The sequence below is a fragment of the Bos indicus genome, chromosome 23 (genome assembly GCF_029378745.1).
Source record: "Bos indicus isolate NIAB-ARS_2022 breed Sahiwal x Tharparkar chromosome 23, NIAB-ARS_B.indTharparkar_mat_pri_1.0, whole genome shotgun sequence".
NCBI lineage: Eukaryota > Metazoa > Chordata > Mammalia > Artiodactyla > Bovidae > Bos > Bos indicus.
The window spans coordinates 23110811-23125751 of record NC_091782.1 but is presented as its reverse complement, the minus strand read 5'-3'; positions in this window follow the sequence as shown (position 1 = coordinate 23125751).

Below are 14941 nucleotides of genomic sequence, written 5' to 3'. Positions count from 1 at the left end.
TCTTCCTTAAAAAGGAAGTAAAGAACAAAATAAAGCAACTTTAAATGTCATTTAATTAATAAAATTTAGCTTTTATAGAATCCTGAGCTTAATTGGATTGCTGGCATTGCTGAGCTCTGATTAAATGCAGTTGGATCAATGTTAACATGCTTAACTATGGGGATCACATCAGAGAGGCTCTGTGGTTGGATGAATTATGCTTCTTGCTTTTTCTGGACTAATTTCTTTCTCCTATATCATTAGATCATGTTTAAAATTAGTTATTCTTTAAGTGACAGAAGATTCCAAACTTGGAAGATTATGTAACAGGAAACCATCATAGCCAATCACTCACTTATGATAAACGACTAACCAGGAAAGACATAGTTTATAGACTCTTAGTTATGATTATGCTTGCCATTTTGGTTTTCTTTCTTTTATTCTTTTTCTATATCTGAAGGAAAAAACTATTGATGTAAGCACTCAATATTGTAACATGACAGGTTTGCTTTGAAGCAGAAAAAATGCCAGAGCCCACAAAGTTGTCTGATGATGGTTAGGAGAAAATACGCTTACCTTCTCTTGAAAGAAGACAAGGTTAGCTCAGAAATGCATTAATTCTTTTTGTTCACTTCAAACAAGACAGCAGCAAAAAGACATTTCCAAAATAACATGCATGGATACTTTGACCCGTTTTTATCCTCATTAGTGATGCTATTTTGTAGTTTTTATATATTTTAATATACCATTCAATATATCCCCAAATTATGTACCATCAAACAGATTTATATTAGGAAACTTATTACGATAATATTATTTAATCTATATTACTACTTTCTCCTCTAAAATAAACATTCATCTCATTTTAGAGCTAGGATTTAGTGATCTTTCTATGGCTAGACAACTAATAAGAGATGACATGACTTACTTGCTATGATATTTCTCACTCTCACAGTTCAGGCATATTTTTTTTTGTCCCATAGTCAGTCAGAGAAATCATACATTGACATGAAGCAAACACTAAGTATCTTTCAATTTTACCAAATTTATGTTTAAGTAATATTGTAAAACATAAATATTTATTCCTATAGACAAGACTGAGGAGGAGTAAGACCAAGCATCTTATTCCTGATAGGTATGTGTATGTATAATTCTGTGGTCAATTTTGTATTTATAGTCACTAATATACATGTGTAACTGCCCTGGTGGCTCAGATGGTAAAGCGTCTGCCTACAGTGTGGGAGACCCAGGTTCGATCCCTGGGTTGGGAAGATCCTCTGGGGAAGGAAATGGCAACCTACTCCAGTACTCTTGCCTAGAAAATCCCATGGACAAAGAAGTGTGGTAGGCTACAGTCCATGTGGTCACAAAGAATCGGACACGACTGAGCAACTTCACTTTCTCTCCAAAGCTGGAATTACATTTTCCTATCTACAATTTTAAGAGTAAAGCATTAGAATCAGAGAAAATGACCTACATCACATAACACCTGATTGACTTGTGCTGTGGCCCCTGTGCTTTTTCTGTTATTCTTGGAGGATGAGGAGTGTACCATATTCCTGGCACCTGAATCAGCATCTGACACATAGAAGGGCCACAGTAAACTTCTAGTGAATGACAGAGAAAACTTTGAAAAAGTGAAAACTTGATTTTTAAAGTTAAAATTTAGAACTCGGGCTCTTTTTCAGATGAAAGCATGCTTTTTAAAGTTATTTTTTTATTACATAACATCTATTTCTCACTCCACTGCCAGGCCATCAGGAGGCAGTGTGTGTGACAGGATTTTAGCTTCCACCTCCTTTGAACACAAGGCATTGTCTTACCCTTTTATTTATAAACAAAGGAAACAATTGCCAGTCAGTTGTTAATCAGAGGCCTCTGCAGCTGGGAGGAAATTAGCCATTACCTCAGTTAAACCAGTTTACATTCATCCTCACTTAGCACAGGACTCTAAAGGTGTGTTTTCCTCCAAGGCAAGAACTTGGCATGATCTTTCGCCTATAGCTAGCAGGAACCAACCAAAATGTGGAAAAAAGGCTGCATCTTTTTTCTTACCAGAGGCTACGGATTAGTGAACTCATTACAGACTCAAGTGTGAGCACCATTAAGCATTGAGACCCTCAAGGAAATAACGTTTTGTGTATTCTGTCTTAATCAGTTTTTCTCTGTCTGCAAACACAATCAAAATTCCCGTAGTGAGGACTATAACTCAGTCACCCTGTTATATATCTAGGACTAGCACAGCAAATAAATATTTATGAGTAAATGTCATCACATGACCTTTCTTAGGAGAAGCAATGGAAACCAAATCCAAAACATGATCCAAATCCAGTTTGAGTTCAGTTTTCATGGGAAGGTTGGTGTCTGTATCTGTTGTTCTTAAATGAATGCTCAACCTCTTCCATCTGAAAAGTGAAGTCATTGCTATTTTTCTAAATATCTCAGATACAAAAGAAAACCAATCACAACAATAACAAAAAACCTTAAAAGAAAAAAAAAAATCAGGTCAAAATTTGCTTTAAACCAAACCCAGTGCTTTAGAATGTGTGTACTTTATCACCTTACCTCTGATTTTCCTGAGCCAGTGTTCAAACTACCACACAATTGCACTCATATCACATGCCAGCAAGGAAATGCTCGAAATCCTTCAAGTTAACCTTCAACAGTACATGAACTGAGAACTTCCAGATGTACAAGCTGGATTTAGAAAAGGCAGAGGAACCAGAGATCCAATTGCCAACATCTGCTGGATCATGGAAAAAGCAAGAGAATTTCAGAAAAACATCTTCTGCTTGACTACACTAAAGCCTTTAACTGTGTGGATCACAACAAACTATGGAAAACTCTTAAAGATGTGGGGATACTAGACCACCTTGTGGTGGTTTAGTCTCTAAGTTGTGTCCAACTCTTGTGACCCCACGGACTGTAGCCCTCTAGGTTCCTCTGTCCATGGGATTCTCCAGGCAAGAATCCTGGAGTGGGTCTCCATTTCTTTCTCCAGGGGATCTTCCCAACCCAGGAATCGAACCCAGGTCTCCTGCATTGCAGGCAGATTGTTTATTGACTGAGCCACAAGGGAAGCTGCCACTAGACTGCCTTATCTGCCTCCTAAGAAACCTGTATGCAGGTCAAGAAGCAGCAGTTAGAACCGGGCATGGAACAACACACTGGTTTCAAATTGGGAAAAGAGTATGTTAAGGCTGTACATTGTCATCCCGCTTATTTAACTTATATGCAGAGTACATCATGTGAAATTCTGGACTAGATGAAGCACAAACTAGAATCAAGATTGCCAGGAGAAATAACCTCAGATATGCAGATGACACCATCTTCTTGGCAGAAAGTGAAGAGGAACTCAAAAGCCTCTTGATGAAGGTGAAAGAGGAGAGTGAAAAAGCTAGCTTAAAACTCATCAATCAAAAAATGAAGATTATGGCATCTGGTCCCATCAGATCAGATCAGATCAGATCAGTCGCTCAGTCGTGTCCGACTCTTTGTGACCCCATGAATCACAGCATGCCAGGCCTCCCTGTCCATCACCAACTCCTGGAGTTCACTCAGACTCACGTCCATCGAGTCAGTGATGCCATCCAGCCATCTCATCCTTTGTTGTCCCCTTCTCCTCCTGCCCCCAGTCCCTCCCAGCATCAGAGTCTTTTCCAATGAGTCAACTCTTCGCATGAGGTGGCCAAAGTACTGGAGTTTCAGCTTTAGTATCATTCCTTCCAAAGAAATCCCAGGGCTGATCTCCTTCAGAATGGACTGGTTGGATCTCCTTGCAGTCCAAGGGACTCTCAAGAGTCTTCTCCAACACCACAATTCAAAAGCATCAATTCTTCAGTGCTCAGCCTTCTTCACAGTCCAACTGTCACATCCATACATGACCACTGGAAAAACCATAGCCTTGACTAGACGGACCTTTGTTGGCAAAGTAATGTCTCTGCTTTTGAATATGCTATCTAGGTTGGTCATAACTTTCCTTCCAAGGAGTAAGAATCTTTTAATTTCATGGCTGCAGTCACCATCTGTAGCGATTTTGGAGCCCAGAAAAATAAAGTCTGCCACTGTTTCCCCAGCTATTTCCCATGAAGTGATGGGACCAGATGCCATGATCTTCGTTTTCTGAATGTTGAGCTTTAAGCCAACTTTTTCACTCTCCTTTTTCACTTTCAAAAGAGACTTTTGAGTTCCTCTTCACTTTCTGCCATAAGGGTGGTGTCATCTGCATATCTGAGGTTATTGATATTTCTCCTGGCAATCTTGATTCCAGCTTGTGCTTCTTCCAGTCCAGCATTTCTCATGATGTACTCTGCACATAAGTTAAATAAACAGGGTGACAATATATAGCCTTGACAAACTCCTTTTCCTATTTGGCACCAGTCTGTTGTTCCATGTCCAGTTCTAACTGTTGCTTCCTGACCTGCACACAGATTTCTCAAGAGGCAGATCAGGTGGTCTGGTATTCCCATCTCTTGAAGAATGTTCCACACTTTATTGTGATCCACACAGTCAAAGGCTTTGGCATAGTCAAGAAAGCAGAAATAGATGTTTTACTGGAACTCTCTTGCTTTTTCCATAATCCATCAGATGTTGGCAATTTGATCTCTGGTTCATCACTTCATGGCAAGTAGATAGAGAAAAAATGGAAACAGTAACAGACTTTATTTTCTTGGGCTCCAAAATCACTGCAGATGGTGACTGCAGCCATGAAATTAAAAGATGTTTGCTCCTTGGAAGAAAGACTATGACCAACCTAGATAGCATATTAAAAAGCAGAGATACCACATTGCTGACAAAGATCAGTGTAGTCAAAGCTACAGTTTTTCCAGCAGTCATGTATGGATATGACAGTTCAACCATAAAGAAGGCTGAGCACTGAAGAATTAATGCTTTTGAGCTGTGGTGTTGGAGAAGACAAGAGTCCCTTGGACTGTAAGGAGATCAAACCAGTCCATCCTAAAGGAAATCAACCCTGAATATTCATTGGAAGGACTGATGCTGAAGCTGAAGCTCCAATACTTTGGCCAGCTGATGTGAAGAGCTGACTCATTAAAGACCTTGATGCTGGGGAAGATTGAGGGCAGAAGGAAAAGGGGGCGACAGAGGATGAGATGGTTGAATGACATCATCTCTTCAATGGACATGAGTTTGAGCAAACTCCAGGAGATAGTGAAAGACAAAGAAGCCCGGTGTGCTGCAGTCCATGGGGTTTCAGAGAGTTGGACATGACTGAACAACTGAACAACAACATGTGTTTTAGGAAACAACTCCAGTGAAAGAGATCTTGCCGGAAGTCAGAAGACACATGTCTAAGGACTAACTTCTACAGTCAACATCCCTGAGATTCCACTTCCCCATCTCTTTGGTTCCCAATCGGCTGTGGAAGGTTCCTATTAAGATAAAAGAATATAAGATGTATTGTACACTCTACAAGGTAGAGAATTGCTGTCCTTGGCACTGTGCAATGGAATGGCTAGTGACCTCTGAGTCAGAACTGGACAACTCTGGAGAAGAGGACTCAATGATTGTATTCATCTGTCATCTCTTAAATAAAGGGATGCATTTAGAAATTCATTTCAGTCATAGTACTCTCTGATTCTAGAGGAGCTAGGATTTTCAAACTTAAAATCAAAGAGCCCTAAGCCCAATTCATTCCATGAAACCCTGAAATCATTTTAATCATCCACCTTAGTATCTCTCTCTCAAACCCTAAAGAGTTACAGAGCAATTTTGGAATTTTTGTCTGATTTTATAGCCATTCTTGGGGGGGGGGAAACACCTGCTGATGTAAAAGGACTGTTGAATGGCCCATTTATTCTTCATTCTTTACTTTTATTTCATCTGAATAGTGTCTGTACAGTCTGAGTTACTTTCCTGAACTTAAAAATGCTATGCTCAGGCATAGCCTCTTAGACTAAAATCTAGAGTTAAAATATTCTTAAGATTAAGGATCAAAACAAATAAGATTTATTTTTTAAAAAACCAAAAGGAGAAAATTGGTAGTCTTTTGAAATTATTAAAGATAATTAGATAAGAAAAAATATATTGCTGGAAGAAATTGTGTTGGTGGTAACAAGGGCCTTTCAGAGAAGAGGAAGTAAGTTGTTTAATATGACTGGTCTCTAATAAGCCTGGTCTGCTGCTATTGTATTCCAGCTTTGTAACATTTAATTTCTACTATTATAAGGCTGATTAACTGTAATCAGAAATTGATGTTTGCCAAGTATTATATGGCCCTTTCCCTAGTGTACTTTATTAACAGATTCAATATGCATTGGGCCACTGTTTACACATTTAAGATGAAACAGAAAATTTTAAAATATCCAATATAGCAAGTATTTTCCATGCTACATTTATCTAAAGCATTCAGTGACTTAGATCCATCTCAGTCTTTTATTTTTTTTTGAATTTATACAGCATCTTGGTCAAAGTTTCAGTATAGAGTTATTTTTAACCAAATTGTCTATTCTTTTCTTTAAAAATGGCTTTATTAAAACATAATTACATATCTTACAATTCAAATATTTTAATTCTACAATTTACTGGGTTTTAGTGTATTCACAGAATTGTGCAACCATTATGACAATCAATTTTAGAACATTTCCATTATCCCATAAAGAAACACAATACAGATTAGAAGTCACTCCTCACACCCCAGCCACCCCTGCAGCCTTAGACACCCACTAATGTACTTTCTGCCTCTGTTGATTAGCCTATTCTGAACGCAGAAATGGAATCATATGACTGTGGTCTTTTGTGACTGGCTTCTTTCATACTGTTTTCAGGGTTCATCATGGTATAGCATTATTAGTACTGCATTTCTTTTTACTGATGAATAGCATTCTTGCCTGGGAAATCCAATGGATAGAAGAGCCCGGTGGACTATAGTCCATGGCGTTGCAAGAGTCAGACACAACTTAGCAACTAAGCCATCACCACCACTGTTCCATTATATGGTTCAGTTCAGTTCAGTTGCTCAGTTGTGTCCGACTCTTTGCCACCCCATGAACGGCAGCACTCCAGGCCTCCCTGTCCATCACCAACTCCCAGAGTCTACCCAAACCCATGTCCATTGAATCAGTGATGCCATCCAAGCGTCTCATCCTCTGTTGTCCCCTTCTCCTCCCGCCCTCAAACTTTCTCAGCATCAGGGTCTTTTCAAATGAGTCAGCTCTTTGTAGCAGGTGGCCAAAATATTGGTTTCAGCTTCAACATCAGTCCTTCCAATGAACACCTAGGACCAATTTCCTTTAGGATGGACTGGCTGGATCTCCTTGCAGTCCAAGGGACTCTCAAGAGTCTTCTCCAACACCACAGTTCAATAAGCATCAATTCTTCGGTGCTCAGCTTTCTTCACAGTCCAACTCTCACATCCATACATGACAACTGGAAAAACCATAGCCTTCACTAGACAGACCTTTGTTGGCAAAGTAATGTCTCTGCTTTTCAATATGCTGTCTAGGTTGGTCATAACTTTCCTTCCAAGGAGTAAGCATTTTTTAATTTCAAGGCTGTAATCACCATCTGCAGTGATTTTGGAGCCCCCCAAAATAAAGTCTGCCACTGTTTCCACTGTTTCCCCATCTATTTGCCATGAAGTGATGGGACCAGAGGCCATGATCTTAGTCTTCTGAAGGTTAAGCTTTAAGCCAACTTTTTCACTCTCCTCTTTCACTTTCATCAAGAGGCTCTTTAGTTCTTCTTCACTTTCTGCCATAAGGGTGGTATCATCTGCCTATCTGAGGTTATTGATATTTCTCCCAGCAATCTTGATTCCAGCTTGTGCTTCTTCCAGCCCAGCATTTCTCATGATGTACTCTGCATAGAACTTAAATAAGCAGGGTGACAATATACAGCCTTGACCTATATCTTTTCCTATTTGGAACCAGTCTGTTGTTCCATGTCCAGTTCTAACTGTTGCTTTCTGACCTGCACATAGGTTTCTCAAGAAGCAGGTCAGGTGGTCTGGTATTCCCATCTCTTTCAGAATTTTCCACAATTTATTGTGATCCACACAGTCAATACCACATTTATTTACGTATTCAAGAGCTGATGAATGTTTGAGTTATTTCAAGTTTTGGACTATTATGAATAATAATACTGCCATTTTAGAACTAATCTCTTCCCTTTAAGTCAATCAACCTGGATTATGTAAACTTGAGTTACTCTCCTAGTAACTTCTTAACCAGCGATATTTAAAAGGCTCCTTTAAATCTGGGTTTGAGGAATCAGATTGAAATGCTGTGTGATTCTTGCACTGTATAATAATCATTGTCCCTTGCAGGTATTTTAGTGTTTGAAGTTCAGAAGAGGCTGTGTTTCTACTCACAAAATGAAGATTTACCTTCCATGAGTATCTTTATAGTTAAGATAAATATGAGGCTTTGGGGAGGATTTGATGCTCTTTATGAAAACAGAAAAAAAAATCTCCCAAACAGTAGTGAAAGCTTACCACCATATATAGTATGGACCATAATTTTTAATGAAAACAGAAGGACAGGCTGTATTGATGAACCACATAAAACGTGGACACATTGCAGGCTAACGAAAGCAGGAGGGAGAATATTCTTTTTGTGGCATCATCAAACTATACTACATACATCATGCTAGAGCTGAGTTTGCTTTTTCCTTCCCAAACAATGCTGCTCTATTCCCTTTTCAATTGTTCATCTCACTGGCATCTCTAAGGCTTTTCCCAAACTAGATTTTATGTTAGAATGACCTTTCTCTATTCATCTCTCTTTTTCATCCCTCTAACAAGTCTTCATATTCATATTTTCAGGAAATTTTGCTCAAATAATTAGAAGAACAATTGGTAACTTACCTAACTGCCTATTTCTTACCACACTAAACTCATCAACCCTTTACTTGTACTTCATATAATTTATGAAATACCTGCAGACTCTCAGTCTGTACCATGAGAAACAATCCTGTTCCATTTTCCATATAGTTACCAAATCACATGTTTGAAACTATAGATCATAAATTATAAATGTTAAAGTCATCAACTCATTTTCTGTTAAATGTTTTAAAATATATATAATTTAGGTATACACAGAGAAAAGGGAACATTCACTAATCATACTGAAAGAAAAATGAAATCTTGTTCAGTTGTGCAAAACATATGTACATAAACATATATACATACAAAATTTTACAAGTGTATAAAGAAAAAATCCACTTCAAATCTAATAGGGCATGGTGATGCCATTTAAAATAGAAGAAAATTAAATTTTGATGCTACTCCCTTCTATTGACAGAAACAGATATAATTGAACAGGTAAAAAACTCATATATCTCTGAAAGGTTTTTTGATTTCTAATGAATATGGTCTAGGCAGCAGTTCCCAACCTTTTTGGCATTAGGGACCAGTTTTGTGGAAAACAATTTTTCCACAGAAGGGGTGGAGGGATTGTTTGGAGATGATCCAAACACACTGTATTTACTGAGCGTTTTATTTCTATTATTATTACATCAGCTCCACCTCAGGCCATCAGTCATTAGATCTGGAGGTTGGGCAACCTACAGTGTTTTTCTTGTTCAGTTGCTAAGTCATGTCTGACTCTAAGTAATGTCGTGACTCCATGGACTGTAGCACACCGGGCTTCCCTGTCCTTCACTATCTCCTGGAGTTTTCTCAAACTCCTGTCCATTGAGTCAGTGATGCCATCCAACCATCTCATCCTCTGTTGCCCTCTTCTCCTTTGCCCTTAATCTTTCCCAGCATTAAGATCTTTTCCAGTGAGTTGACTCTTCCAGTGAGTCTAGAGTAAGTAATTAAAAAAAAAAAAATTAATCAGAGGCTAATATTTACTAGAACATGTAGAGTAGGCTTGGGACTGAGTAGAAAGTAGAGAACTAAACTGCTTCTACATTGAAGTGAAGAAATCCTGAGTTTCCAGAGGCAGGGAGAAGGAGCATAGGAAGACTCAACAGATAATTTTAGAAGTAAAATCAGCTTGACTTTGGGATGATGGAAGCCTCCTGGATTCTCACTTTCACTACTAGATGAAAAGTGACACCATTCATGAAAATGGAAATATGAAAGTAGAATTCAATTTAGGACAAAAATCACATGTTAAATCCTGGAGCTGAGAGAAATCTGTGCTGATTAGGTTTGCATATGGAATATCTCAATGCCTGCTCAGTGGGAATTGTGGATTGGAATAAAATAGAAGATGATCTTGGATTAATCCTTGAGGAATTCCATATTTAATAACTGGCAAGAGGTGAATATCTAAAGAAAATGAAGTAAATACTTAACTCACTAATAAGAATAAAATTTATTCTTAAAGCACTGACTGAATTGGCTGCTTTGTCAACCAGATTCTGGGAAGGAGAGGATGTCTGGTTCTCTTAGAGACTAAAGAAAGCTTGCAATTGTAGGTTGCAACTCAGTAAAGCATTTCTTTCCACATAAGAGCAGCCACCCTGCAGGTCCTTATGTTATTCATATCCCTTTTGGACAAATTTTGCTTGCCTACAACATGGTGAATTCTTCAAGAATGCCCTTTTCCCATTATTGCCTGTTGTTACTGTAGACTCTCTCTAAACCACATACTCTGATTTAATATTGCAATGAGTTTTCTTTGAATGTATTTTCTCATGGCACAATTTAAGGAGATGGGTAAGGGTATCAAGGAAAGGTTTTTATTAGACTTGAATCAGAGTTACTTGGGAAATTCTTCGGGATGTTCAACACCTTCATCCTAAACAGAAAGTAGGCAGGGTATGAATTGGGACTTGGAGTAGCAGGCATGCTGAGAGAGCAACATAAATGGATATGATCCATGCTGCAAGAGGATTTCTTAATGGAAGAGTCTAGGCAGAAATCAGTGGAATCACTGATGGAGTCTCACTGAACATTTCAATACCAAGGGTACTGGGGTAGGTGCATTTCAGGACAACTTTCTTGAACATAGAGACCTGACATCATAATAATTATGAAATAGTCACGCATAGATCAGTGAAGTCATAGTATTCATTAAACAGATATGACTTAGAGAAGAAAGGGCATTCTTTGAGAAAAAGATATCTCCTTGGTAATAGACAGTGGATTCTTCATATAAAAAGAGTTGCTTTTTTAACGGTCAGCTTCTTCCTATTGGTACTTTCAGTTCGGTTCAGTTCACTCACTCAGTTGTGTCTGACTCTTTGCAACCCAATGGACTGCAGCATGCCAGGCTTCCCTGTCCATCACCAACTCCTGGAGCTTACTCAAACTCATGTCCATTGAGTTGGTGATGCCATCCAACCATCTCATTCTCTGTCGCCACATTCAATCTTTCCCAGCATCAGGGTTTTTCCAATGAGTCAGTTCTTCACATCAGGTGGCCAAAGTATTGGAGTTTCAGCTCTAGCATCAGTCTTTCCAATGAGTATTCAGGACTGATTTCCCTTAGGATGGACTGGTTTGATCACCTTGCAGTCCAAGGGACTATCAGGAGTATTTTCCAACACCACACTTCAAAAGCATCAATTCTTTGACACTCAGGTCATGTTTTTCCATACATGACTACTGGAAAAACCAAAGCTTTGACTAGATGGACCTTTTTTGGCAAAGTAATGTCTCTGCTTTTTAATATGCTGTCTATGTTTTTCATAGCTTTTCTTCCAAGGAGCAAATGTCTTAATTTCATGGCTGCAATCACCATCTGCAGTCATTTGGAGCCCAATAAAATAAAGTCTCTCACTGTTTCCATTCTTTTCCCATCTATTTGCCATGAAGTGATGGGACCATTTGCCTGATCTTAGTTTTCTGAATGTTGAGCTTTAAGCCAGCTTTTTCACTCTCCTCTTTCACTTTCATCCCGAGGGTCTTTAATTCTTCTCCGCTTTCTGCCATAGGGTGGTGTCATCTGAATATCTGAGGTTATTGATATTTTTCCCAGCAATTTTGATTTCAGCTTGTGCTTCCTCCAGCCTGATGTTTCACGCAATGTAGTCTGCATTTAATTTAAATAAGCGGGGTGACAATATACAGCCTTGACGTACTCCTTTTCCAATTTGGAACCAGTCTGTTGTTCCATGTCCAGTTCTAACTGTTGTTTCTTGAACTACATACATATTTCTCAAGAGGCAGGTCATGTGGTCTGGTGTTCCCATCTCTTGAAGAATTTTCCACAGTTTGTTGTGTTCCACACAGTCAAAGGCTTTGGCGTAGTCAATAAAGCAGAAATAGATGTTTTTCTGGAACTCTCTTGCTTTTTCGATGATCCAGCGGATGCTGGCAATTTGATCTCTGGTTCCTCTGCCTTTTCTAAAACCAGCTTGAACATCTGAAAGTTCACAGTTCACGTACTGTTGAAGCCTGGCTTGGGGAATTTTGAGCATTACTTTGCTAGCATGTGAGATGAGTGCAATTGTGCGGTAGTTTAAGCATTCTTTGGCATTGCCTTTCTTTGGGATTGGAATGAAAACTGACCTTTTCCAGTTCTGTGGCCACCGCTGAGTGTTCCAAATTTACTGCCATATTGAGTGTAGCACTTTCACAGCATCGTCTTTTAGGACTTGAAATAGCTCAACTGGAATTCCATCACCTCTACTAGCTTTGTTCATAGTGATGCTTCCTAAGGCCCACTTGACTTTGCGTTCTAGGATGTCTGATTCTAGGTGAGTGATCACACCATTGTTGTTATCTGGGTCATGAAGCTCTTTTTTGTATAGTTCTTCTGTATATTCTTGCCATGTCTTCTTAATATCTTCTGCTCTTGTGATGTCCATACCATTTTTGTCCTTTATTGTGCCCATCTTAGCATGAAATATTTCCTTGGTATCTTTAATTTTCTTGAAGAGAACTCTAGTCTTTCTCATTTGATTATTTTCCTCTATTTCTTTGCATTGATCACTGAGGAAGGCTTTCTTATCTCTCCTTGCTTTTCTTTGGAACTCTGCATTCAGATGAGTATATCTTTCCTTTTCTTCTTTGGCTTTAGCTTCTCTTCTTTTCTCAGCTATTTGTAAGGCCTCCTTAGACAACCATTTGGCCTTTGTACATTTCTTTTTCTTGGGGATGGTCTTGATCACTGCTTCCTGTACAATGTTATGAACTCCATCCATAGTCCTTCAGGCACTCTATCAGATCTAATCCCTTGAATCTGTGTATCACTTCCACTGTACCTTATCTTACATTTTAAACTACATTGTAGGACAGAGATATCACAGACAGAAGATGACTGTTCTCTTCCTTTCATCAAGGTAGTCATGTTTCCCAGCTAAGATCTGTGTGAAGAAGAGAGGAGATGGCGGAGACCTAAGATAAATAGGCAGTTACAGCTAGCATTACCTAAGCTGCCCATTCTTCGAAAGACTGATGTCAGCCTGTGAAAATTGGGTAATAAGAAGAATTTTGAAAGAACTGTGCCAAAATGGCATAAATGCTGGACTGGTGAAGTGCTAAATAGGAAAGTCAGTGGAGAGGAGACAGGTTTGCATCACCTATGCTCCTCTCTCAGGCCATGCATGGGAAACTGTGAGAGCAAGAGGCTACCCAAAGAACCCTGCTGCTAAGTCGCTTCAGTCGTGTCCGACTCTGTGCGACCCCACAGACAGCAGCCTACCAGGCTCCCCCATCCCTGGGATTCTCCAGGCAAGGACACTGGAGTGGGTTGCCATTTCCTTCTCCAATGCATGAAAGTGAAGAGTGAAAGTGAAGTCACTCAGTCGTGTCCGACTCTTAGCGACGCCATGGACTGCAGCCTACCAGGCTCCTCCGTCCATTGGACTTTCCAGGCAAGAGAACCCCAGTCTATCAGTCATCTGTTTTCTCTTCTCTGCCCTATTTACCAACCCTGCCCTCTGCACTCACAAAAAACATCTTGGTCTGCATAGAGCTGCAAAGTAAATCCTTAGCAACCCCTGCTCCTAGGCAGGCTCTAAGCTTCAGAGAGCTAAATCCAAGAAATGGCCACTTTACTGGCTTAATGAATATACAGAACTCACCGTACCGCAGTTTTTTGCACTCTATGGAGCCAACTGAGTAATTTTTTTCTAAAACATCTTCTAGGATCTTCGTCTATCTAGTAAATGCAAATTGGAGTTGTCATGGTACATTAAAAAAATATGGCTATCATATATGTATATACCTATCACGTATCTATCAATTATCTATTATCTATCTATCTATCATCATCATCTATCCATCTATCAATAGATCTATCTAGACTTTTTTCTTCCAATGTTAATGAAATTCTTAGAAGGTTCATCTGCAAAACAAAGGCAGCCAGCAGTATTTTTCCTTCAGGAGCAAAAGACCTGAGCAATAACTGTCAGCTCAAGAATAATCATCCATTTATACTTTCAGAGATAATAAGAAATGAGTAATAGACAATTGCAGGGAAGGGTTTACCAGAAAAAGCAAATACTTATCTCTCTCTCTCTCTCTTAATGTGCTGCACACAACCGGAAGTGGAGGTAGACAGTGCGCAGCTGGAGTGTGGCACTTACTCTGAAACCTTCTTGGCATTCACAGCAATTTCATCATCCTTAAAGATGAGATGTTAACATTATTGTTATTAGCACTGTGACTGAAAGACATAATGGTCACAGTATGAAATCAAGAGTGAGAGCCTGCAGAGAAGGGGGATGTGGGGTGCTCATTTCCTGATAACCCCTAGTTAAATGCGAACACTCAACCCCCAGGCTTGCCACCCTGCTCCCCCATTCCACTTCCCTAAAATAATAGAATCTGACTACATCTCTGAACACTGTGTTTGTATAATAAGATACTTACAAGTTGTCCCTGTTAAATCAGGGGAAAAAGCTTTCTTTTATATAAGTTGTCTTTGGCAAGCTCATCATTCCACAGACCAGTGTAAATTATCCTCTGAAATAGCTGCAGAAAGGCACAGTGATAAACAGACTGGGGCACTTGTGTCTCTGTGAAATCGAAATTGTTACTGCTGGGTGAATATTCTGTATTCTTTTCACATCATTCACCCGTCAAATGCAGCACAGATATCTT